The sequence below is a fragment of the Lycium ferocissimum genome, chromosome 9, assembly GCF_029784015.1.
Source record: "Lycium ferocissimum isolate CSIRO_LF1 chromosome 9, AGI_CSIRO_Lferr_CH_V1, whole genome shotgun sequence".
Taxonomy (NCBI): domain Eukaryota; kingdom Viridiplantae; phylum Streptophyta; class Magnoliopsida; order Solanales; family Solanaceae; genus Lycium; species Lycium ferocissimum.
Genome location: NC_081350.1, coordinates 7,424,371 through 7,446,195, shown reverse-complemented (window position 1 = coordinate 7,446,195; position 21,825 = coordinate 7,424,371).

Sequence of the window (21,825 nt, the reverse complement as noted above, 5' to 3'; positions counted from 1 at the left end):
TTTATATGCCTAGCCTGAATTCTTAATCCAACAACCACAACAACAATAACAATACCAACATCTATAGCATCATTTCCCATACCAAAGTATTATATAAAACAGCCCACACACTATTTTTCAACTTCCATACCTACTCAACTCACGATATAATTATTTTACCGCTCTATTTTCGTGAATAAGCCAGTATTAACATAAATAGGAAGAGATCCATACTTTTCGCCCTTTAATATTGCTGTATCTTCACTTTTCCATGCTAAGTTTAGGCCACAACACGCCGCTATATGATTCTGCAACAATAACTACACGCTATCCGGATTGAAATTTGGAAATTATACCTGGTTTGGGCTAAAAAGTTGGCTTGCAGTGTTGGGGAGAAGTCTCCAGATTTTTGAAGAAGTCTTGGGGTGTTTGATGAAGAAAATAAGGGGTAAGCCCCTTTAAATAGCGGTCCAGGTTCTGCCTGGACCGACTTAAAATTCCTTCGAGGCGATCGCGCCCCCTTTGGGCGCGTTCGCGCTGGCTTAATTTTTCAACCTGCGCCTTCTCTTAGTAAAAAGGTCATAACTCTTGATCCCGATATTGTGTGGGGGCCCACGACCTATGGTTGGAAATATCTTTCAATTATCTACAACTTTAGTTCTTTGTAGTTTTCCAAGTTCCAAACGTATAATGTCGTTTTTGCCCATCCGAGTCAGATCATCCGAAAATATTTCCTTAAATCGTCCTTTTAGAGGGCATATGCCCATATTTGGCTTAAGGGTCCTTCTTAGTACTTGCTTAACTTTCCATGTACTACTAATGTATATTTTCATATGTCCTTTATAAAACCCCAGCATGTGGGCCCCACTTAGCTTACAGTAACGAGGGCTTTCCTCAAGCAACATACTACCCGATTTACACCATATGGTCTTCAAATGTCATATGTATATTATTGTTACACTTCTTATAATATAACCTTTATCTTGAATCTGGTCCTCAATATTGTTCAGCGCGTTCACGCCTCGTGGTGGCGCGTTCGCGCTGTGTTGGCCCTTGGCCTCCTGCGCGTTCGCACCACTCCCTGACGCGTTCGCGCAGACCATTTTTTGGTCTGCCGGCCCGAATTGTAACGTCCATATCTCCTTACCCCGATGTCCTATTGAGGAGCGGCTTGTTGCGTTGGAAACTAGACTTTTCGAACTTAACTTTAGACTTTTGTTCCACTTCAAAACTCTTAATGTACAAAAGATATTCTTTCTCCCATTTAGACCAAAATTTCCATACCAAACCTTGCCCGAATTTCCTTCAAAGCCTCGGAAGCTTAATCTCCTTAGTTTACTTGTTTTCCAATCCTTCTATAACCTGTTACGTGAACTCGAACTCTTATAATTGTAAAAGGATCACCTATGATCTTGTATCTTCTCAACAATAACTCCGATGTCTTCAATTGAATAGCTTACACTGAACGAATCTCAACGTACAGAAACTACGGGGTGTAACATTCCTTCCCCCTTAAAAACATTCGTCCTCGAATGTTAAGCTCTTAGGAATTCCACGAACATTTCACCGAAATTTCCCCTGTAACTGGATCACTATCATCCTGTCATAATGTCCCAAGATACATAGTTCCTCACAAGGCCACAACACCAATATTTATATTGGTCGCGCATGATCGAAAAATCCTTTTAAAAAAAATAGTACATACCTAAGGGTGTTGACGTCTCTGTCGGAACCTCTTCTGACGGTAAAAACAAATATGGGTCCTGGACTTCTCACCTTTTCAGCCTCCCAGGTTAATGCTGTCTCTCCACAGGACTTAAACTGAAGCTACGTTTTTAGTCCTCATTCTTTCAAACTTGTCTGTCTAGAATGGCAATGGGTACTTCTAAACCGGGCAGTTGTTCTATGACCTGGACGTTCTTTACAGGCATACTTCGGGAAGGATCCCTAATGCATCCACGAAACATCAACACACGATACGCTGGGTAAATTGTCTTCAATCCTGAGGGTAGATGTAATTCATAAACTACTTGGTCTTCCTTGCGCATAGCTTGTAAGACCTAACAAATTGGGGACTGAACTTACCTTCCTTACCAAATCTCATCACACCTCCCATTGGTAACCCTACCAGAATACCCAACTGTTAACTTTGAATTTCTGAATTTCAGCCAATCTGGTAATTCCCCACTCTTGTAGAACATTTATCCGAGCCATATGGACATTGGAGTGATGATTGGTACCATACGTAATTTCAATCCATATCAACTGGTTACCCAAATTTTTCTTCAGGGTTCTAGCATACATGCTCATGACATATCTTGAACGTTAGAAAGGTGTGTTCTACTCACCCATTTATCTCAAGGCGGAAAAGTCCTCAAAGCTGGGAGGAATACTGGAGTAGTCTATATTCTTCAGGTTTCTCTGTGTATATACCTATGCCGGAAATGTTTCATATCACCATCATACATATTTATGTCGTCACTTTGTTGCGTTCCTTTGAATATTTCATTTTCACTTCATCCTCTTTCATACGGTAACTCTACTTATTTCTATCGACAGGATATTACTAGATTCTGGACTGAATACTTTTGCCTTTAAGGCTTCCTTGTACCGTGGTTTTCTAATTATTTTGTGATGCTGAGACTTCGTATCCATACAACTAGCTCGCAGTGGCTCCTTCACTCAATTTTCCCCTTAGTCTAATCTACTTCGAATACCATCACGCTCAATCCTTCTTTGCTTCTTTATTTCTGAACTCCTCATTACACTCTTATCTTGAGTTTACACATAATTTCTCCCTTGGTCTGTTCCTTTTCAATCTCTACTTGTTCATGCACATAACTGACTGGTCATGCTTATTGTCAACTGTCCTTCATTTAGTCAGCCTATTAGTGTAATGCCCCTTTAAGGTGGTTTCTAGTTCTTTTCACCATATTCCCATCTCTTGACAAGGCCTACTTCTGATCCCATACTCGCTCGTCTCTACCTTCCCCCTTAGGGTGTCTGTCCATTATCCTATAATTAACGTCCCATTAGTCCTCCTTTTTCTTGCAAGTACACACTTTCAGCGAATCGATAACTAGTCTTAGTTGTGACTATTCGCCATCGAAATTTATTTGGTTGGTTGCACATATTTGTGATGAGTCACATATTCTCGTAGACGTACGAATCCTGGATAGGCCTAAACTCCCATCAATGGATCTTCATAGTTTCTTCACCTTTCCCTGTCATTCGCTTTGCTACATAAATACTCGGTCTTCAGACAAGTCTTCTGGAAATTACAATTTTATCCCTTCCATTTCTTTATTCCAACACGAAGTTACAACTCCTATCTAATCGGACTGACACCTTATTTTTCCTTTTATCGTACCCCTCATCCTTTTATCAAATGACTTCGTTCATAGGACAATAACTCTAAACATATTTCAGAATACCATTGGCTTCTTTTTCTTTTCTTCTCTTTCCCTCAGAACACTATCTTTTGATAAAGTGCAACTTAAGGTTCAACGTCAATCCCTCTACACACTTTTACGATCCGCTCACACTGCCATAGGAATATTGCACTCTGCTATCCCAATGTACTAATAATGGGGTAACACATAGTCCTTTTAAAAGTCTTTATATGGATGTCGTGTAAACTCGCTCCTTGCACATAAGATACCTTACTTAACAAATGGTCCCATAATTCTCGTCATAACTTAATGGGCCACACCGTTCGTACAGCGTGATTCATAACTTCACTTCTTCGTAACTCCTTGTTACCTCTTCCCTTAATGTTAGAATTTCCACAGGGTTTAATTTTCTTCCTCCCTCAGTTTGTCGAATTACTGCTCTAGTAGAACTTCCTCCTATTTGGCTCGCTTCTGCCCTTCCTTCTTTGTTTCCAATACTTCCTTCTCTCTTCTTTCTCTGCTTTCCACTACACATATCACTTATACCAAGCATTAACAACTCATGTTATATGATCATTCGAGTAAATTTACGGAGATATATATATATATATATATATATATATATATATATATATATATATATATATATATATATATATATATATATATATATATATATATATATATATATATATATATATATATACACACATCTTAAACTATACCACAGAGCACAATTGCGGTTACAAGATTAACCAGTTGTCAGGCAAAGAGCTTCTGTAAACGCATCTCTCGATTCCTTTCCTCGAGGTATCACCGAGGTCAATAAGGCTTGCTCATAGTGGTATGAAAGTTTCCTTCCACTATAACCGTCGGATGAAAGCCTAGCCTAGTAATCTAATTTGGTGTTACGTGCATCGGTCTATACATATATATATCAAGTTCATTCCATAAGTCGATCTCCCAAAACATAAAAGGGCTAACCAAATTCTTCTAACTTGCAACTTTTTCTAGGATGCTTATCTCTTTAATTCCCCTTGGTATGTAAGACTTCTTCCTACCCCCAAACACATCATTCTCCCTTCTTATGTTCCTTATTTCATCGTAACCTATCCATCATTCCCTTAGCTTAATACATACTTGCTACATTTATCCCGCATTTACTACTAGCTCTATCCTTGATCACTCGTTGCTGGTCCCTTTCTTTCTTCTCGCCACAATCCTACCCACAGTTCCCACAATTTCCCTTAGACTCTCGGAGAAATTTTGGTCGAATTTCCTTTATAAACATAACAATCCCAAACCTGCACGCTCTTTCCAAAATTCCATTATTATTTTTTTTCTTACACATTATGCCAATCAACTCCCTTCGTAGAGGTATACTTACACATAATTCATGATTCTGGCTATCACTAGGTCACCAACAGGCATAGACATCTCAAATCGTTTGATTTGGCTTCGGTTTCAAGCCAATACGTTTAACAATATAAGGCGCGATATATGACGACGTAGAACTTGAATCAATCGATGCATATAGATTATAGGAGAATGCTGATAATATACCTGGGATAATATCAGGGGATGACTCAAGATCCTGTCGCCCAGCTAGCACATAAGTATGATGCTGGGGTCCACTCAAACTGGGCGTTCCTCCTCAATCTCTATCACAGCCTGCTGATATCTGCGACCTTTGCCTCAGAGGGCGTACCAATGATAAAGAGCCAACTGCTTCCCGTGGGCTGAACCCTACCTCTGCCATGTCGAAATGGCCACTCGCGCATAAAATGACCTGGCCAAGCACAGGCATAACAAACATCCGAACCCAAGCGACACGGCCTCGCATGTAGTCTACGGCACTGGGGACATTGCGATGGGGGTGGTCTCATCTGACTGAATTCACCTCTATACTGGGAATTCAAAACTCTAGAGCCCTGACCTGGTCCGAGGTAAGTGGGTCTATCAATCCTGGGTCTAGGAAACTGTAGAGGTACACTTGTTGTTGAATGAGCTGGGTACCTACAGAACTATTACCTTGAGGCACCTCTAAACCCACGGTCAAACCTTGAAGATCTGGTCCTCCTCCTGTGACCCCTATCACCAGGACCCACACCCTGCCGCTGAGCTTGAGCGGCTACTAATTGAGTCAGCAAAAGTATGGCATGTCTCATCTCCTGGCTTGAAGCATCAAGTAGGGGAACTGGAACTGGAGTGGAGACCCCTTCTTACTCCCCTAATATAAGCGGAGTGTGAAAAGTACGAGAGGGAGCCTCATTATGGGATTCACCCTCTTCAATATTTACTGGTGACTCCCGTTCAGTCCGCCTTTCTACTGCCATCTTGCCCTTCTGGGCGGCTATTGCTTTCCTCTTCTCAGGCATCGCTGAAAGCTGTCACACCCCGGTCTTACTAGAGTGTGATGGGCACCCGACTCCGTATTCGGAGCCGAGCGAACCCGCTAACTCTTATTACACATATGTCTTTATGAACCAGTTGGAAATGAATACATAGAACATTTTTTTTTCCATAAATAGAATCTGACATCATATAAGACTTGTGACATGAAACATAATAGCATATCGGCTGTTGGAGCAGCTTACACATGACAACCCAATACCCACGACTCTGTCTGCAAAGTCCCTAACTCCGATCAAAACATCATGGCACGTATACTCTGACTCGGAAGCACTCCAGGACAAGTGGAACCTACCAACTCCGCTGGGCATCTTCTATGCTAACTTCAGCTCATCTGGGTACACCTGCGCGGCATGAAACGCAGCCCCCAAAGAAGAGGGTCAGTACGAGCTATGTACTGAGCATGTAAGGCAGGAGTAGCAACATAGTAAGAGATATAAGCATGAACAATAAAGAGATATTATATCGTGAGATGAAGGAATAACCTGTACATATGAACAATATCTGCATGGAAACATAGAACATATCATCGGATACCAGAGTAACCTGTGCATATGAGTGCCCCTGAGGGCGGATGCCGTGCACGCTTATCCGGTCATATGGTATCATGGCGCCGAACAAGTCGGCTCGCCCACATTGCGCCGAAATACTCTCGCTCGCCCATAAATCCCGCGTCCGGATGATAAGCACCGACCAGGTGGCAATGAAACATGTTTCCCTTCCCATTCCCCACATATACATGTATCCCATCCCCCAACCCATGTACATATACAGTATGGTACGCATGAGAGCCCAAAGAAAGTCATGTATTCGTCGGAGTGACGTAAGGTCGGAAACCTCCGATTACATTATGGAATAATCATGGTCGTCATGTCTCACCTTGAAGGAACGATAATCATAAGGCGAGACTACCAACGGAGAATAACATTAGGAGAACGTAGAACATGTCATGTTGTATCGTATCATGTCATAGCATATCGTGTCATATCATAGCATATCGTGTCATGTCATAGCATATCGTGTCATATCATAGCATATCATGTCATAGACATTTTCTCATATTTAGCATCATCTTTGTCGTTGTAAAATCGGAGTCGTCGTTCTAGATATAGAAACTTTCAAAAAGAATTGTAAAACTTAGATTTGGAGAAGAATAAATATTTTGGAAAACATTTAGGAACTTTTTATGAAGAAAATCATGCCTTGGAATCGAGGGATTAATTAAAACAACTATTATTTAGTAGTCGGAATGATGTCCAAGAGTTTCCTTTAATTGTAATACGGAAATAAACCAAATGGAGCCATAGGAGGAAATTAAGGAATAGTGGGCCCATCTATGAGTCAAATGAGGCGGCGACACAATTTACGTATAATACGTTTCATGGCATGACTTATGAGAGTTTTAGGGTAAAACGGATCCTATTCATGCAAGTTCCGGTGTATTTAGACAATTGTTTCAACTATTCATAAGCATTTAATTCAATTCTATTGAATGAATAGTATTCAAGTTCAAGCTCGGATTTCTAGAATTAGAGTGGTCCCCGAGACACGTATTCAAGCCTATTACATCTAAGACATGCCAAAGGAAGAAGTGTGAAGCCTTACATACCTTTTTCCTCGCTCTTACGCTACTCCAAATTCCGCCCAAGTTCGCCAAAATCTACAATTTGGTCACATTTACCAAACATCAATTAGAGTCCTTAAGAATCTGAATCTTGAATCACCATTTGTCTACGTAAATATCAAAGCATTTCCCTGCGTAAAATGCGTCATCCCCGAGATTCTAACTCGGCCAATTTTAATCAACAATAATCCGAGAATTCAACCCGGCCAAACCAACAACAACCAAACCAACAATCACAATAACAATATCAATAATCAATTCACAACATGTTCAAGACATTCCAACCCAAATCTTCCAAATGCCATAAGAACACCAACAATACATTTATTTCTTTCAAACTCATAAACTATATCAACAACCCGCATGCTAACGATTATTATTCTCATGCACACAAGAATCTATATTAAAATCATATTGCTCTCCAAAACAGTCCACAACATTTCCGACTTCCATTTGAGTCATCAAACCTTCATTTTCATCACATAATCTACAACAATCAGCAACCAAAATACTATATAAAATGAGTTCATTATATTTTACTAAAAACAGCCCCTACACGGCCAAGTTTCAATCTACATAATTCCATGAATTCCATTCATTTCTACATGCCAAACATATGCAAACCATCCATAACAACATCAACCAAACGTTAAATAGAGTTTGTTCATCATTCCTTCACCAACAACGTGTACACGGCTACCCTCACCATACCATATTTTCATGAACTTCACTCATTCCTACACTCCACAACATACACAAATCATGCATAGCATATGAAAAACAAAATTGAATCATACCTCTTCCATTCATCTTCTCCACCTCTCGGCTAGAACAACACTTGCAAGGATGAATGATTTTCTTGTTCCAACAACTACTCCACGTCGACGAGGGCCCTTCACTTAGTAGGAAAGCTTGAAGGAAAGAATTTTCCATGATCAAATTTGAGGGGGAAATTTTGGTTTCGCCCGCCCCTCTCTCTCCATGGCCGAACCCTCTTTTTTTTTTCTCCTCTCTTCTTTGTCTTGAATTTTCTAGAGTTTATGGATGATGAATATGTCTTGTTTGGTCCTTACTTATATATATATATATATATATATATATATATATATATATATATATATATATATATATATATATATAATTGCAAGCATGTGGCCGGTCATGTGCCATTTTCTTTCTCCAACTTTTTTCTCAATTTTTCTAGAAATTTCTCAAGTCTTGCATGGTCATGAATTATGCATTCATACATGCACATGCCTCCTACAATATGAGGTGAGCACATGGCTCTCTTTTTGGCTTGAAACAATTGGCCAACATATAGGTGGGGCCCACGGTCACCTTGGCCTTTTTGGCCATTTCATGAAATATTTGTTTCCACTCTTAGCCCTTAATTTCTCCTTATTCCAAATTTATCCTTAACGCACCAATTATAACCTTGTCCTTAACTTTCCGCCATTAACTCGGAATATTCAAATGTACAAAATGCGAGGTGTAACAAAAGCGTAACACTCGATTAGGAAGAAGGAAATCCTCTTATTATAGCTCTATCGCACAATCTATGAAGAAGAAAGACGGTAATGGTTCCTAAATGCCCCGCAGCCTCTTGTGTATAAATGTGGTGCACTTCACACCCATAAACAAGACTCTACTGGACACGGCACGTTGACACACCTTCGGACAGAACTGCTCTGATACCACTTTTGTCACGACCCAAAAAAAGGACCATGACAAAAATGCCGGTACTAGCTACCGAGCACCCCTTATCATACTATCTATCACTCAACCAATGCAATCATAGTTCCCAACAGACTTACGGAGAAATGGCCACTAAATACCTTCACAACACATGCATATATACACAAGCTCTCGAGGTGTCAGAAGTGCTGTACAAAAATATATACTAAGATGATCATGAGATATCTAATACCCACACATATGTATCTACGAGCGTCTAACTGGAATACTGAACATTAGGACGGTACAGGATCCCGCCGAGCCCCAAAATATGTACACACAGAATGTACTGATATGCGATAAATACGAGTAGTGGAGTGCTTCTACAAAGCTGCTGACAAGGCTCCTAGGATGCTGTACCGTCTCCCCGTCTACCTGTGGGCATGAACACAGCGTCCGCAAGAAGGGACGGCAGTACGAGTAATGTACCAAGTATGTAAGGCATGAACGATAATATAATAAGGGATACAAGTATGGATAATAACAGAATGCAAATATAGAGCATATCGTAAGTTAAAAGAGTAACCTGTACATATGAGTGCCTCTTAGGGCGGATGCCATGCATGCTTGGCTTTCTTTGAAAAACATTTCTTATTCATATATACAGAAAATATATCGAGGAACGTCGGCCTGATCCATTTAACCACATATGTTGCGCGTCCGGGCATCCCGCGTCCGGGATGATATCATATTACGCCAACTGATCAACAGGTCATGCGTCTATAGCGCCACTCCTTTTTTCCCCATATTCCCCATATACATATACATATATCATATAAGAAGCACGCAGGAGAGCCCCGGGAAAACTATATCTCTATCGGAGTGACGTAAGGTCGGTAACCTCCGATTATATTATGGAATAATCATCGTCGCTTTGTTTCACCTTGGAGGAACAATTATTATAAGGTGAAACTATCAATGAAGAATAACTTTAAGAGAAACATAGAATAAGATCATAAATCTCATAAGGCGTCAATTCATATACTTTGGAATCTTTAAAAATAGTCATCATCCGTGAATAAAATTGAGAAATCAAGAAATAGCTCAACATTCTTATATCGTCATTGAAATCGTAAACTTGGAACCTTTAAACACGGAATCATCATCATCATAATCATCGTAGGAAAATATTCTCATCTTTGACATCATCATTATCATTGTGAAAGCAGATTCATCGTTGTTATCATAAGAGCTCACGGAGCCATAAATCTCTGATTTAGAATATACGAACATTTTGGAAAACATTTATGAATTATTAGGAAAGGAATTATGCCTTGGAGTCATAAAAATCTAACTTTTGAAAAAAAGGAAGATATGGAAACATTTATGGAGTCATAACACCGGAATCATGCCTTTGAAAGAAAGGGACGAGCCTTAACATACCTGTTCAACCTCCTATTAGCTATGCTTATTCTTCCGAGCTCATAAATCTACATTCGAGAGGATTCACACTAACGTTAGACTCATTATCATACACTTGTCCTAGTGTTCAAGCTAAACTATTTTATATTCTGCCAAAAATCGGGCAGCATCTCCCCTGTTTATATGCCTAGCCCGAATTCTTAATCCAACAACCACAACAACAATAACAATACCAACATCCATAACATCATTTCCCATACCAAAGTATTATATAAAACAGCCCACACACTGTTTTCCAACTTTCATAACTACTCAACTCACGATACAATCATTTTACCGCTCTATTTTCGTGAATAAGCCAGTATTAACATAAATAGGAAGAGATCCATACCTTTCGCCCTTTACTATTGTTGTATCTTTAATTTTTCACGCTAATTTTAGGCCACAACACGCCGCTATATGATGCTGCAACAATAACTATACGCTATCCGGACCGAAATTTGGAAATTATACTTGGTTTGGGCTAAAAAGTTGGCTTGGGGTGTTGGGGAGAAGTCTCTAGATTTTTGGAGAAGTCTTGGGGTGTTTGATGAAGAAAATGAGGGGTAAGCCCCTTTAAATAGTGGCCCAGGTTCTGCCTGGAGCCTGGACCGACTTAAAATTCCTTCAGCGCGATCGCGCCCCCTTTGGGCGCGTTCACGCTGGCTTAATTTTTCTGCCTGCGCCTTCGCTCAGTAAAAAGGTTCTAACTCTTGATCCCGATATCTTGTGAGGGCCCACGAACTATGGTTGTAAAGATATTTCAATTATCTATAACTTTAGTTCTTTGTGTTTTTCCAAGTTCCAAACGTATAATGTCGTTCTTGCCCATCCGAGTCAGATCATCCGGAAATGTTTCCTTAAATCGTCCTTTTGGAGGGCTTATGCCCATATTTGGCTTAAGGGTCCTTCTTAGGACTTGCTCAACTTTCTAGGTACTACTAATATATATCCTGATATGTCCTTTATAAAATCCCAAAGATGTGGGTCCCACTTAGCTTACAGTAACGAGGGCTTTCCTCAAGCAACATACTACCCGATATACACCATATGGTCTTCAAATGTCATATGTATATTATTATTACACTTCTTATAATATAACCTTTATCCTAAATTTGGTCCTCAAGATTGTTCAGCGCGTTCGCGCCTCGTGGTGGCGCATTCGCGCTGTGTTGGCTCTTGGCCTCCTACGCGTTCGCGCCACTCCCTGGCGCGTTCGTGCAGACCATTTTCTGGTCTGCCAGCTCGACTTGTAATGCGCATATCTCCTTACCCCGATGTCCTATTGAGGAGCGGCTTGTTGCATTGGAAACTAGACTTCCCGAACTTCACTTTAGACTTTTGTTCCACTTTAAAACTCTTAATGTACAAAAGATATTATTTCCCCCATTTAGACCAAAATTTCCGTACCAAACCTTGCCCAAATTTCCTTCAAAGCCTTGGAAGCTTAATCTCCTTAGTTCACTTGTTTTCCAATCCTTCTATAACTTGTTACGTGAACTCGAACTCTTATAATTGTAAAAGGATCACCTATGATCTTGCATCTTCTTGACAATAACTCCTATGTCTTCAGTTGAATAGCTCACACCGAATGAATCTCAACGTACAGAAACTACGGGGTGTAACAGGACTACCGTACTGAAGGTGTATGCCACCAATAAGCCAAAATGTCCTTGTAATAAAACGGGAGGTGTAACATTCTTCCCCCCTTTAAAAACATTCATCCTCGAATGATAAGTTCTCATGAATCCTACCGAAATTCCGCTAGAGTTTCCCCTGTAATATGGCTCTACTATCCTGTCACAACAGCCCATAATAATATTGCCTCCCAGGCCTACAACATAATAGCAAGAATTATGGCCACACACGACCGAAAGCATGGAAGAAAGCATACATACCTCATAATATTGACGTCCCATCTTGGATCTCTTCCGGGAGTTGGAATAAGTGCGGGTACTTAGACTTCATATTTTCTTCCGCTTCCCAAGTCATTTCTTCTCGGTTATTATTTCTCCATAAGACTTTGACTGGAGCTACTTCTTTATTTCTGAGCTTCCGCACTTGCCTATCTAGCATAGCCATAGGTACTTCTTCATAAGCCAACTTTTCTAGCACTTGAACATGATCTACCGGCACGATCCTAGTAGGATCTCCAACACATTTGCGGAGCATTGATACATGGAAAATCGGATAGACTGATCCAAGTTCTGGAGGTAAGTCCAATTCATAAGCTACTTGACCCACCTTGCGGACAATCTTGTAGGGTCCAATATATCGAGGACTCAACTTGCCTTTCTTACCAAATCTCATCACGCCTTTCACAGATGATACATTTTAGGAATACCCAGTCATCAACTTGAAATTCTAAATCTCGTCAACGGTTGTCCGTGTAGGATTTCTGGCAACTTTGGGCTGTCAACAATCGATCTTGGATAACCTTGACCTTTTCCACTGCTTGTTGAATCAATTCTGGGCCTATTAATTGTTTCTCCCCGACTTCAAACCACCCAATTGGCGATCTGCACTTTCTTCTATATAGTGCTTCATATGGGGCCATCTGGATACTGGAATGATAGCTATTGTTGTATGAGAACTCAATGAGAGGTAGGTGGTCATACCAATTATCACCAAAATCTAGCATACATGCCCGTAACATATCTTCCAAGGTCTGAATGGTGCGCTCGGCTTGCCCATCGCTCCGGGGTGAAATGCGTGCTAAGTCTCACTTCGAGTACCCAATCCTTCGAAAAGACTTCTAGAATTTGGCCGTAAATTGTGCTCCCGTATCCGTGATAATAGATAATGGGACACCATGAAGTCTCAAAATTTCCTTAAGATACAACCTTGCATAATCTTCTGCTGAATATGTGATTCTGACTGCAAGAAAATGAGTTGATTTCATGAGTCTTTCCACGATCACCCATATGAAGTCATAATCGCTTCGGGAACGGGGCAACCCTACAATAAAATCCATATTAATCACTTCCAATTTTCAGGTTGGAATCTCCATAGCCTGTAATAATCCTCCTGGTTTTTGATGTTCGATTTTCACTTGTTGGCAATTTGGACACTGAGCTACAAATTCTGCTATGTCCTTCTTCATTCCATCCCACCAATACATTAGCTTAAGATCGTGATACATCTTTGTCGCTCCTGGAAAAATAGAATACCGGGAATAAGGAGCTTCTTCTAGAATTTGACAATGTAGCCCTGCAACATTTGGGACACATAGCTTGTGTCGGTACCTAAAAACTCCATCTGTAGAAACTTCAAATGGCGACTTCTCTTTCTCATGAAATGTATCTCTATAATAGCTCAACTGAGAATATTCATATTGGCGCTCTCTCACCTCCATATCTAAGGATGAAACAGTTGGGTTGTGAATACCAATTCCTGCATTGCCTGAATCAATTAGGCGAACTCCAAGGCTGGCTAGTTGGTGAAGCTCACGGGTTAATTCTCTCTTCTCCAAAGGAATCTCACATAGACTTCCCATTAATTTGCGGCTAAGTGCATTGGCCACTACATTAGCCTTTCCGGGGTGGTATAAAATACTCACATCATAATCTTTTAGGAGTTCTAACCATCGCCTCTGCCGTAGATTTAACTCCTTCTTCTTGAAGATATATTGGAGACTTTTGTGATCCGTATAAATATCAACATGAACATCATACATGTCACGACCCAACCGATGAGCCATGATGGGAGTCTAACCTCTAGCGACCAAACACCCCTATACTCGTATTTGAAATATACTGAACATCAAAGGCCCATGAATGGAACAACTAATCTCATAAAAAGGAAACATCGAACTCGTACAACCGCACACATATATACACAATCACGGAAGAACAAAGCAAAAAACCGCCTAGGTCGCTACATATACCGTACACAAAAGAATAGAAGCCGACAAGGCTACATCATCTGAGTAATACATACAACTGTCTACAGACCTCTGCTGGAATAAAAGCTGTAGAAAGGACGAGACAGGGCCCATATGCCTACACATCTCAAAAGGGGCATACCAAAACTGACTGTAGCTCCAGATCGAATGGAGCGTACTGACCACTACTAAATCTAGAAGTCCTACTGAGCTGGACGGCCTGTCTGTCTCCCTATACCTACGGGCATGAATGCAGTCCCCCAAGAAACTGGGAGTCAGTACGGATAATGTATTGAGCATGTAAAGCATAAGAACAACATCATATATATATATACACATGGGAATCATGGATAAGATCTGAACTCATAGGCTGAAATGACTGACTGCATGTACTTGTATGAACTAGTATCTGCATGTACTTGTATGAACTAGTATCTGCATAAATCTGTATATCTAACAATGCCTCTGTGGGCGCATAATATGCATGCTCATGCCTATCAATGAAGGTCATACATCTGTATATAGGTGCGTATATAATGCCTGATATATGCGCGTATATAATGCCCGTCTCTTTTCTCATATCATATCGGCCTCTCTGCAACCATCATCATATACATTGCTGCGATACTTGCAGCCTGATTCTTATATCATCATAATGGTGCACCAGCTGATCAGGTGATAATGCGTATATAACGCCTGCTCCTTTCCATACCCCATATACATATAATACTTGCGTACATGACGCCTTCTGGTCACAGGTCAACATACATATATATATAAATGAATGTAATGCATGAATAACTGTATACATAAAACTGGACCCATGAACAGAAGGAATAATCGTAAAGGGGGTACATGAACATCAAGGACTAAAATGCTCCTATACTTCTAAGAGTAGAGTAATATGAAATCTCGCTTACTCGCTTGTTAGATCACATCATAGGATCATGCCAAAAGAAGGAAAGGATAGCCTTAACATACCTTGACGTATATCAAATCGTCCAACTCCTACTTCTGGACTTGTAAATCTATAATTAAGATAACATAGACTTCATTAGACTATGTACTCCACTTGCTAACCTCCTTTAGATGCATAGAAAGCTTAACGAATCATGGACAACATTTCTCGCATAAGCTTAACAACTCTTCAACTTCTCATTCACTTTAATACCAACCATAACAACAATAACAACACATATATATCAAAATATATTCCAATCCATTCCTAATCATCTCTTAAAATAACTCTAAGTTACTATTTTGTCTTTCGTCACTTACCACTTTCACAACTACCCCTTCTTGACTTAGAATCACTAAGCTCTTGATACTCAAATTAAATACAAAGGTAGAAATCATTTACAAACCTTGAGGGGTCAAGAATCCCAAGAATAAATTCACTTTAACTCCCTAAGCTCCACAACTTGAAGAAACCCTAGAAGCAACCTTTCTTCTTCACCATCTCGGGTTTACGGGGTCCGAGTCTTGTCAAATCTTCACTAATATGATGGAAAAATATTGGGAGAAAATATTTTAGGGTTTTCTAATTTTTGGAAGGAGGAAAATATGAAATGAAGTCGTGACCCACATATTTATACTTAGAGAATTAACTGCTTCAGCGGTCCGGTTCGACGAGAGGGTCGACGACCCATCGACGTGTCATCGATTCGGTGACGTGCTCGTTGACCTGCGCCTGCAGAAAACAGGGCTACGGAACCCTGTCGACGCCGCACAACGACGGCCCGCTGACAGGTTCGACGACCCGTCGATCTTGACTGGTGTTTGCAGACTTTTCCAATTCAGTTCAAATGGCGTCGATTCGATTCGTTCAACTTCTAATCCTGTAAATCACCAAGAATACCTGCTGGTACCATTGCACACGAGGTAGGACACTTTCTATCTCCAAAACTCGAGCTCGGGTCTCAATTTTCAAGGCCTACCCAACTAGGAAATCATAAGTTCTACCACTACAAAAATGAGGGGTGTAACAATACAAGTAATGTCTCCACATCTTTAATGCATGAATAATCACAGCCAATTCAAGATCATGAGTTGGATAGTTCTTTTCATGCTTCCGCAACTTCCTTGAAGCATAGGCAATGAATTTACCATGCTTCATCAACAACGCTAGAGGCATCACAATACACAACATAATTGTTTAGTCTTTCTGGGAGTGTCAGGACTGAGGCTGAAGTCAATCTGTTTTTCAACTCTTGGAAACTATGCTCAGAGGCATCAGTCCATTGGAATTTTGCTGATTTCTGAGTTAGCTTTGTCAATGGTGCTGAAATATAGGAAAACCCTTCGACGAACCTTCTGTAGTAACCTGCCAATCCCAGGAAACTACTAACTTCTGTAGGCGTTGTGGGCCTTCGCCAAGTCTTCACAGCCTCAATTTTCAGAGTGTCAACTCGAATTCCATCAGCTGAAATAACATGGCCCAGAAAAGTCACAAAATTTAGCCAAAACTCGCATTTTAAAAATTTTGCATACAATTCTCGAGTTCAAAGAATTCCAAGGACAATACACAAATGGTCTGCATGGTCAGATACCGTCCGAGAGTATACAAGAATATCGTCGATGAACACGATTACAACCAGATCTAAAAGAGGTCTGAATACATTATTCATCAAATTCATAAACACCGCCGGAGCATTAGTCAACCCAAATGACATTACCCGAAATTCATAATGGCCATATCTCGTTCGGAAAGCTGTTTTGGGAATATCTTCTTCCCTAACTCTCACCTGATGATACCCCGATCTCAGATCAATTTTGGAAAACCATTTGGCACCCCGTAGCTGGTCAACCAAATCATTAATTCTTAGTAGCGGGTATTTATTCTTTAGCGTCACCTTATTCAGCTGCCTATAGTCAATACACATTCGTAAAGAACCATCTTTCTTTTGCACAAATAGGATAGGTGCTCCCCACGGTGTCGCACTGGGCCTAATGAACCCCTTTTCAAGCAAATCTTTCAATTGTGCCTTTAACTCTTTCAATTTTGCAGGAGCCATTCGGCAAGGAGGAATAGATATAGGCTTGGTGTCCGGCAATACATCAATAGAAAAATCAATCTCTCTTTCCGGAGGAAGGCCTGGAAGTTCATCTGAAAATACATCTGGAAATTCATTCACTACCAGGACGAATTGAAAAGTCGGTGGCTTTGCTTCGGTATCATGAATTCGAACTAGGTGATAAATGTAGCCTTTAGCTATCATCTTCCTTGCCTTAAGGTAGGAAATAAACCTACCTCTATGAGACGCTGTATTACCTTTCCATTCAAGCACGGGCTCTTCCGGAAACTGAAATCGAACTACTTTCATTCGGCAATCAACTGTCACGACCCAATCCCGTAGGCCGTGACTAGTGCCCGAGTTGGGCACCCATACACACTCATTAACCAGAATCGGCATAAAAATAACTTATACATATACAAAGATCAGACGCGGTCCCAAACTGTCGGATATACAAATATATATCACAGAAGCCAGCAAGGCTATCATAAAGCATAGCGTCCCCAAAATATATGCAAACGCAAGCCGACAAGGCTGCCACGGCGAATGGGACCGCCCAAAACATAAATCATGCGAACACAACTGAACAATAATAGGCACAACCCACATATATGTCTACAGACCTCTAAAAAGAACAACAGGATCATATGACGGGACAGGGCCCCGCCGTACCCCTGAATAGACATATGCATACATACAACGGAAGAATACGTACCAAAATATGGGCTCCGGAACAAGGAGCGCTCCAAAGGCAGAATAGATGTCCTAGGTCGGCGGATCACCAAAGTGGGCGTACGTACTGCGGGCATGAAACGCGACCCTCGAAGAAAGCGGGTCGGTACGGAATATGTACCGAGTATGCAAAGCATGAAATACAAGAAAACGATCATAACCGAACAAGAAGTACAGTAAATAAGTACAAAATTCAGAATACCAAAATATTTACTTTTAAAACACAAATCATGCATGGGGCTCAGGGAACATGGTCGCCACCCCGTCGTTTGGCGCCATAACACATCATACTCCAAAAGATTTCATATCTCCGTAACCCGACTTATCTCCATAACACATCATAACACCATAACACATCATAACACCAAAATATAAACGGAACCCGGCCCTCTAGCGAGGAGCTCGGTGAACCGTAGCACATCATACTCCGGAATATAGCATAGTGCGCACGATAACATAACCGGCCTGGGACTCAGCGAAAGATACAACAGGATGCACGAGTAGAGTCTTGAGTAACCATATGCATAAAAAATCATCATTACAGACTCACCAGATAAGTAAGTAATCATACTCGGGGGTCGGGATGATAGCTATATTAAGTTCTTTCAAAAAGTAGTTAGAACTATACAAGGAAAGTCTCGGGACCCACGGACAAGTATCAACCCAATCCGAGCCCGCTTATGAAAGTTAGAGTCATTATACGCTACAGAACCTTCTACAAGCATATCGAGGCGATCCGGTTCCGTCTATGAAAGATTCGACCATTATTAGACATAGAATCCTTTAAGAACAAAAATTCTTTTTGCAACATTGAAATCCAATCATACAACAAACATAAAGACCATAGCTCGACTATATTAAGGATACGAAAGTCAAGAAGTGAATAAGAATCATAGACATGCTCGGATCGTAAGAATAGAGTTACCCCGAGACTCGTATCATAGACTACTTACAACTAAGACATGCCAAGAGAAAGAAGGGGTAAGCTTTTCATACTTCGTCCGCTTCCTAAGCTAGTCCAAACTCAAGGCTCGGGCTCCCCAAGATCTACACAACGTCAATAGATATCAAACATTAGCTATAGGTACTTAGGAATCCAACCCCAAACTAGCACTTATCTACAGAAATTTGGGCAGCATTTCCCCTATAAATTCAACAACCCCGAGAATTCAACTCGGCCAAATCATCAACAACAATACTAACAACCATGTTAACAACATCAACAATCAATTCAAAATGCATTCGAACGTTAGTAACTCTTTTATACACAACTCAACAACATTCCAATTATATTCAATTCAACTACATACATTCAAACTAACATCAACGCTCACATGTTCAAGTACTAATCCGAGATCATTCAAACAAAATTCAAAAACACTTTACACAACCCACACAATATTCAAAACATCCTAACCAAACCACCACTCCACCCGAAACCTTCCCAACTCAACATGAACAACAATAACACATTTCTTTCTTCCAAACTCATGAACTACACCAACAATCCACACATTAGCAACATTATTCTTATAAATGCAAGAAACTATATTAGGGTTACATTAGCTTCAAAAACAGCCCAACAACGATTTCAACTTCAACTTGAATCATTAAACTTTCATTATCATCATAGAATCCATAACAATAACAACCAAAATACCACATAAAATTAATTCATTCCTTGCCATACAAGGGAGGCCATATTCGGCCACCACCCCAACATGCCAACTTCATGATTTTCATTCATTTCTACACACTACAACATGTACAACCATCCATAACATATGAAAAAGAAGATTAAACCTTACCTTTTCCACTCAACTTCACAACTTGGCTAGGGTTTGCAAATGATAAAACGAATGGTTTGTTGACTCCAACAACTATCTCACGTTAAAGAGGACCTTCCAATTAGTTGAATTGCTGGAAGAAAATATTTTTGTGATGAAGATTTTTGGACTTCAAATTCGGCCGACTATGGCCGAATAGTCTCCTCTCTCTTTCTCCATATTTCTCCAAGGTTCTAAGGTTTGAAAAGATGATGAATATGATTAATATCATCTTTTATCTACATATATAAAACATCCATGTGGCCCATGGCCCACCCCACTTACACGGCCACTTGGCCCTTTTGTTTCATGAATTATCAACTTTCTAAAATAAACTTTTATCCCCAAATTTTCCTTAATATTCCATACCAATAAAATCATAAGCAACTTATGCCTTAAAACAAGATCGTGGTTAAAAGTATCTACCTCGTATCCCGAAATAGTCTTGTCCTTAACTTATCATGATTAGCTCGGATTGTCCCAATGTACAAAATACAGGATATAACATCCTCCCCCCCTTTAGGACATTCGTCCTCGAATGTTAAACTAGCCTTACGGGGTCTTATAAGCATTTCAGGGGAGTTTCTTTTATAGCTATCACATACAATTCATTCATCAACCAACATAACCAATTACAGAATTTAGATTACCTGTAGGCATAGGAAATAATTGGGGGTACTTCTTCTTCATCTCCTCTTCAGCTTCTCAGGTCATCTCCTCCCTGTTATTGTTCCGCCACAACACCTTAACGGAAACCACATCTTTATTACGCAACCTTCTCACCCGACGATCCAAAGATGGCTATAGTCGCTCCTCGTAGGATAGCTCCTTCCGTCACATGAATATCCTCTACGGGAAATATTCGGAAGATGGTCACCAATGCATTTGGCTAAGCATAGACACATGGAATACTGGATGCACTGCTCCCAAATCAGCTGGTAGGTCTAACTCGTAGGCGACCTTGCCTATCTTACGGACAATCTGATAAGGCCTAATATTTCTCGGACTGAGCTTTCCCTTTCTGCCGAATCTCATAACACCCTTTATGGGTGACACTTTCAGGAATACCCAATCACTAATCTGGAACTCTAAGTGTCGACGTCGATTATCTGCATATGATTTCTGTTGACTCTGAGCTGCTAATAACCACTCCCGAATGAGTTTCACTTTATCAACTGCTTGCTGGATCATATCTGGGCCAATTAACTTAGTTTCGCCAACATCGAACCAGCCAATCGGTGACCTGCATTTCCTGCCATATAGAGCCTCGTACGGTGCCATCTGGATGCTAGAATGGTAGCTATTATTATAAGAAAACTCAACCAGTGGCAAGTGATCATCCCAACTACATATGAAATCAATAACACAGGCCCGCAACATATCTTCCAGCGTCTGAATAGTACGCTCGGCCTGTCCGTCAGACTGAGGGTGAAATGATGTACTAAGACTCACCTGTGTCCCCAATCCTTCCCCGAAATGATCCGAAGTTAGTCGTAAATCGGGCACCTCTGTTGGATATAATAGATGTGAAAACTCCGTGAAGTCTTACTATCTCCTTAATATATAGCTTTGCATAATCCTCAGCTGAATAAGTAGTCCTGACTGGAAGGAAATGGGCTGATTTTGTCAGCCTATCGACGATAACCCATATGGAGTCATACTTCCGTGGAGTGCGAGGTAAGCCTGTAATGAAGTCCATATTAATTATTTCCCACTTCCAAGTCAGAATCTCCATCTCCCGCAATAATCCACCCGTTTCGGTGCTCGATCTTAACCGTCGACACCAAGCACCGAGCAACGAACTCTGCTATGTCCCTCTTCATACCAT